At 61.5% G+C, this 6,147-nt stretch overlaps 1 protein-coding gene across 1 annotated transcript in view; it reads right to left on the reverse strand.

Moving 5' to 3' along the window:
- ARVCF (ARVCF delta catenin family member) overlaps positions 1-3,132 on the reverse strand; it is a 36,659-nt gene extending 33,527 nt beyond the window's left edge. The window contains exon 1 of the mRNA XM_022551459.2: positions 2,524-3,132. The gene's annotated coding sequence lies outside the window, so the exon portion shown is untranslated. The remainder of the gene's footprint in view (positions 1-2,523) is intronic.
- Between the last annotated feature and the right edge of the window lie 3,015 nt (positions 3,133-6,147).

Below are 6,147 nucleotides of genomic sequence, written 5' to 3' on the forward strand. Positions count from 1 at the left end.
TGCACCCTTGTTTTACAGAGGACACTGAGGCAGAGAGAGGCACAGCCCTGCGCTGAGTGGCAGACGCAGAGACCTTGCCCGGACCACTGGGCAGTGGTAAGATGGCCTATGGGGGCCAGGGAGGTGCCTAGGGCACACGCCCGAAGGAGGACCCCACCTCCACGGTCCTTGCTGGAGCCTGTGCTCAACAACCCCGTCACCCAGCCCTCGGCCTCCCTCTGCTGTACTGAGGCGGTGAGGGCACAGGGTACTGAGGGGCGTTGCCCAGGGTCCTTGCCCCTCTCCAGCTCCCCACCCTGAACAGGGGGCCTGGAGAAAGCAGAACTCCAGCCTCCCAGCGGATGCCTTGGCGGGTGCCTTGGGAAGGGTCCCACCTCTGGGGGAAGCTGGGTGGAGCCAGTCTTGCTGGCCATGGCAGTCCTGGGTGCCCTCTGGTGGCTGCACTCAGCTTGTTGCTGCTTTGCTAGAGGCCGCTGGCCCCTCAGGGTCCACTGGGGCAGTGGTAAGCGCTGTGCCTCACACACACACAGCCCGGGCTGGGGGCCCTGTAGGTGATGTAGATGTCCACCAGCTCTGGGCTCTTCTTTCCGACCTGTGAAATAGGCTGAGCTGTGCAGCTCTCCCATTCGGGAAGCCCCAGGAAGGAATTCCTGACCCCGAGTCTCTCTTGGTTACTCTCTGATTCTGGGGCTCCTGCAGAGCGGCTGAGACCTCATCCTAGTCTTGATGGAAGCTGGCAGCAAGGGAACAGATGTCTTCCCCGACCCGAGCCACTGCTGGGGAAGGTCCCAGAACCCCTCGCTGCCTCCCTGGCATCCCACAGCACCCCAGCTCTGCCCCCTCCCTCCCTCTGCTGACGCCAGCCCAGGGCACATGCTAGGGGCTGGCCGAGGCTCTGTTGGGCCTGGTGTCCCCACCCCCCTCTGCGCTACAGTTCTTGGCTCCTCTTGGAAGTGCAGGATCCCACTGCTCGTGGTCCCAGGCCTGTCTCCTGGGATGAAGGGGAGTGAACCCACCTGAATCCTTGTGCAGCACAAAGAAGGATGGAGGTGCAGCCCCCATGGAAACTGGGAGATGCAAAGGGAGCCCTGAGGGGCCACCCTGGGGGAGGCACACAGCCCAGATTGGGGGGCATCTCTAACCTGGCAGGACTGAGGGCTGGCCCAGCTCACACAGGAGGCACCTGGTCAACAGGCACTTGTGCCCATGAGGAGAATGGGGTGACGGCTGGCCGGGTTGTGCTTATGTGACCTCCTCCCCAGGCCAGGACCAGAGTCCTGAGCACAGCAAGTGCTCTGTGCCCAGCCCTGTGCTAGGTGCCAGTGGACCTCAGAGTTGGGGGTATGGGGCGGCAGGGAACAGACAGAGTGCTGTGGATGGGACAGGGCAAGGCTGGGGGAAAGCACGAGTGCCCAATTCACAGCCCCACACGCTGTGGCCAGACCCCAGGTCCAGCTCGGGAACTGCTGTGGGTCCAGCACTGTCCCAGATCCAGATACACTGAGCCCAGGACAGGTGGGACCTGCTTGGGGTGTGCAGACCTCTGGCAGCCTGGACCTGGGAGTGGAGGTTCCCAGTGCAGCCCTGTGTGTGTCCTCACGGGGGAGGCTGCCCCACAGGTGCTAAGCCGGTCACCATCCAACCCCCTGGGTTCATAAACCCTGACTCGGCGTGTGCCCTGCTCGGTGACTCGGGAAAGGGGTGTGAGTGAGAGGTTATAAAATGAATCGATCCTAAAGAATGAAACCCTTGGGGCAGTTCTTTTCTTTTCCTTGTTCCTAAACACACCTGGGTCTAAAGGAAAAGGCCGCTGGAGTCCCCAAGTTCCGTTTCCACTGGGACACGTTATACAGACGTTAGAAACGGTGACATACTGTAATAACCCAATATTTAATTATTTAAGATTAAAATAGGAAGGTTGGGGATCTCCGGTTGCCCGGCCAGGGTAACACCACGGCAAGCCTGGGCCGAGTCCCACTACGAGTGGAGGGGACACGCCTCAGCCAGGGGACAGGGCGCAGGGGTGGCGAGGAGGGGGACCCAGATTGGGGCTCCGGGCAGGAACCCCAGGCAGCGTTCCCTCCCTCGTCCTCTGGGCGGCGGGAGCAGCGCGGCGCCCGGACATCTCTCGGCCCGGCCGTGCCGGTGCTTCCCGGCGGCGCGCCGCCCCAGGAAAGTTCCCCTGCCCCGGGCCCCTCCGGCCGATGGAAAGTTTCCGTGGCTGAGCGGCGCCAGCTCCAGGCGCCCGGTCGAGCAGGGGGAGGACACGGCTCATGTTGGGCCGCGGTCTGAGGGGCGCGCGGACCGAAGCGCACGGCCGGTCAGGCAGAACCCGAGGCTGCGCACAAAGGGACCCGCCCCCGTCGGTCCGGGGTCTTGCGCACCGCGGCGCGGGCTCGGTGCGGGTGAAGCAGAGCCGGGCTGGACCCCCGACCTTGACCCCTGCCCGGACCTCGATTCGGGCCCCTGCCCATCCCGCAGCCCCGATCCCGGCCCCGACCCCGGTCTCCGGCCCGAGCCTACCTGGAGCGCGGCGTGGGCGGCGCCGCAGCGCGGCCCCCGCCCCGGACGGGCGTCCCCGGGTCCTCGGCGCGCGGCGTCCCCGGTCGGGCGCAAGTGACTGTCCCGGGGCCTCCGCTCGCACCGGTGCAGGACTCACTCCCCGAGGCCAGCGCAGCCCGCGGCAGCCCTCCGCCCCTCTCGCGGCCCGTGCGCAAAGAGGGCCTGCCGGCGCGGCGACCCTCGCCCCGCCCCGCCGCCGCCAGTGTTTCCATTGGTCGGGAGGCCCGGCAGCCAGCACCGATTGGACGGGCGCGGGGAGACACCGGCTTGCCATTGGGCGCTCTGGATGTCCGTCTCTGCCGACCACGGCCCCTCGTGGAGTAGCGGAGGCCCGGGCACCTGCCGGGACCTCTGCGGCTGAGGCCCGGGCGCGGGCCGCCCCTTCCGGCGGGTCGCCCCCTCCCGGTCGCCTTGGAGGACGTCCCCGGACCGTCCGGCCCGAGCGGGGAAGGGAGCAGGCCCGACGCCCCATCGCCGGACTCGGGCCGGGTCGCCTCTATCACCACCCCCAGTTCCCAGGTATCCTGCTCCAGCGCCTGCTGTTGGCCCGGCGCTGGGCGCCACGCCCTCCCTTCAGCGTCAGTTGTGTGTATTCCCCACAATCCGCGAGGGAGCGTTCTGCTGCCCTCCCATTTTACAGACGGGAAACTGAGGCTCAGAGAGGTTCTCACTAGCTTTAGGTCACCGGGGCTCCAACGCAGTCCATCTGACTCCGGGGCCCGGGCGCTCTTCCACCCTCATTGCCCCAGGGTTCCCACTGTGGAGGCCGGAGTGGGTGGGGCTGGCAGTTTTTCAAGGGTAGAAAGGGACCCCTCGGTGAACAGCGGTTTTCCTCCTCGGTCAGGGATAACTCGACAGACACCGTGGGCTCAGCCCATCCTGCAGGGCCCCAGGGACTGGCCTCCCTCACGCAGCTCACCGAAAGGCCACAGGTCTGGGCCTGGGGAGGAGAAGTTTGTGTGTGCATTTTCCCCGCTTTCTGGTGTCCATTTCCTCCACCCTACCTGGGGTCATGCAGGATCCCTGTGGGGCTCAGCCACCCGAGTTGGGTTTAGCACAGATTACATTTCCCTGCCAGGTGGAGAGCAGCCGCCTGGTCCCTGCAGTGACACAGGGCACACACATGACCACAAATGGGACCACAACCCTAGGCCAGCTCCAGGTAACTTTGGGGTGCAGGGGGCACCAGTGTGGATGCTGCCCAGTGGGGCTTGTTTCAGGGGGTCCCTGTCCAGTGACCCTGGCTCGTGCGTGGTTCTAAGCCGTTCTTGCTCTGGTTGCACCTGGAGATGACCAGATCCTCAGCTCACCGTATTCCCCAAGGCTGCACAGAGCCACATGGCCCACCACAGTGCTAATTGGGGGGATGGGGGGGGAGAGACATTCATGTCTTATCCACCCACATCAGGGGTCCACTGTGTTCACCCAGAAGTTCCTTGGTCAGAACGAAGAAATGGAAATGATTTGGGGCTAGAATTCACCACTGGTACCACATTGGGTTCCCCTGTACCCTGGCATACATGACAAATCAACCCCCAGCAGCCACTCAGAGCCAGGCAGCCACAGCCAACTGACTGGAATTGGCACTGGAGGTGTCACCAGCACTAGAAGTGACAGCCATTTGGCACCCTGGCACAGGGATATTGCTTGAAGCTCTGGGTGGGCAGAATGAAGGGTCCCTCTCCAGAACATGGCAGACCCTTTCCTATATTTAGAAGTGGATTTAATTAGCCCAAAGTTCTCTGTGGATCTCTTCAAGGGCATTGGGCCCTGGTCCTCCTGCAGCCCCTCCTCTCATAATGACCTTGTGGCCCAGTACCACCCCTTTCCCACACACTTGCTGATGGTGGCAAGAGGGGCTGGACAGATCTCTGCTGAGAGGGCAAAGGGGAGAATTGTGTACCAAAATCGGCCCAAGTGAGGACTCCCTCCATCCCCCCTCATCCCTACCCCCACCTCTCCTGACAGGCTTCCAGAGACCTGTCTGCCGTCAAGCTGGCTCACCAGCTGCACGGAGGGTCGGGGCAGGCAGGCAGTGCCAGTTCCACGAGGACCCACCATGACCCAGGCTGCAGATGGGGGTCAGAAACAGAGTGCAGAAGAGATGGTCTCTACCCCTAGACCACTGCCACAGGGCCCAGTAGCCTGGTCTCCTCCATTTTGCCCTCTCTACCTGGCTTCTGGCCAACTCTGTAGGGACATACCTGGGGCATGTGAGGAAAGCTGCAGGGAGAAAAAGGTTTCAGCCAGATATTAGGAGGAACTTCCCAACAGTTGCAGATGCATGAGATCAAAAGGGTGACCACACAAGGTAATGAGCTCCCCATCTAAGGATGTATCTATGTATGTATTTATGGTTTTTTTTTAGATTTTTTTTAACGTGGACCATTTTTAAAGTTTTTATTGAATTTCTTAGCTCCCTGACCAGGGATCGAACCTGCACCCCCTGCATTGGAAGGTGAAGTCTTAACCACTGGACCACCAGGGAAGCCCCTGGATGTATGTATTTAGAGGTGGGGTAGCAGTGAACCCCTTGTAGTCCTGAGACCACCCCCACCCAAATGCATCTCATTGGGCGATGGCAAAGTGGGATTTAAACCTCCACGGAACCCAAGCATGGCTGCATCCCCCTTTGCAGGTAATGGGAAGGCACTGCTCAGGAGGGCTTGACCAGTCTGTGTCCCACCCCTCTAAGGCATTGGCCCAGTGATTTGGGGCAGACCACTGTAGCTGCTGCCCCATCCCCCAGGGCATGGTCACTCGCCTCCAAGCCCCCCAGGTCCTGCTTATTCAACACTACTACCTCTTGGCTGGACTGCATGATCCAGCTGCCAGGAGGGGGTCACTGGCACCCATCCAGCATGACTCTCTTGCCAGATGGCAGGAGGGAGGACTGAGTGTCTCACTGGGTCTGCTGCCTGCTGGCCAGGAGTCCTTGGACGTCGGGAGTCCTTGGCTTTCGTACCTGTAAAGGGCTTTTGTTGAGTTCCGGGAGGAACATAGATGAGATGGCAAGAGAGTGGGGTGGAATGGGCCTTTGGGGGTGTCATGCAGGTTTGGGTTTTACTCTTGTCTGTTTACTACCAGCCAGGCCCTTGCCCTCTCTGAGCCCCAGTTTTCACAGGGCGTCAGTGCTCCAAGGAAGGATCAGGGCACCTACAACCTCAACGCAGGGCTGTGGAGCTAATCCAGCCACCGCTACTTGCCACCTTCTTTTGACTTCAAGCAAGTGACATACATAACTGCTCTGAGCCTCGATGTTTGCATCTGTAAAATGGGATAAATGAGAGCTGTGTCCTGCAACTCTGGGTTTAGAGCACTTAGCACATTGTTATTAACCTTAATATAACTATTTGCTGAGGGCCCACTTTGGAGCAAGCCCTGGGCCTCTGACTCCCCACTTTCTCTGCACTCAGACCCCAGACACAGCCCAGAGGCAAATGTGCGCAGGGAGCCCAGTGAACGACTCTGTCCTCTTGCAAGGGCCCGGGTCAGTGCCCCTTCCCAGCCTCTTGCTCACTTGTAACCCGGTGCAGATCAAGCCGGCAGCCCTTCATCCTGGGGCCGGCCCTGCAGAACAGCCTC

Source organism: Delphinapterus leucas, chromosome 14, assembly GCF_059928025.1.
Source record: "Delphinapterus leucas isolate spDelLeu-1000000601 "Yukka" chromosome 14, BTC_Dleu_Yukka2, whole genome shotgun sequence".
NCBI classification, from domain to species: Eukaryota; Metazoa; Chordata; class Mammalia; order Artiodactyla; family Monodontidae; genus Delphinapterus; species Delphinapterus leucas.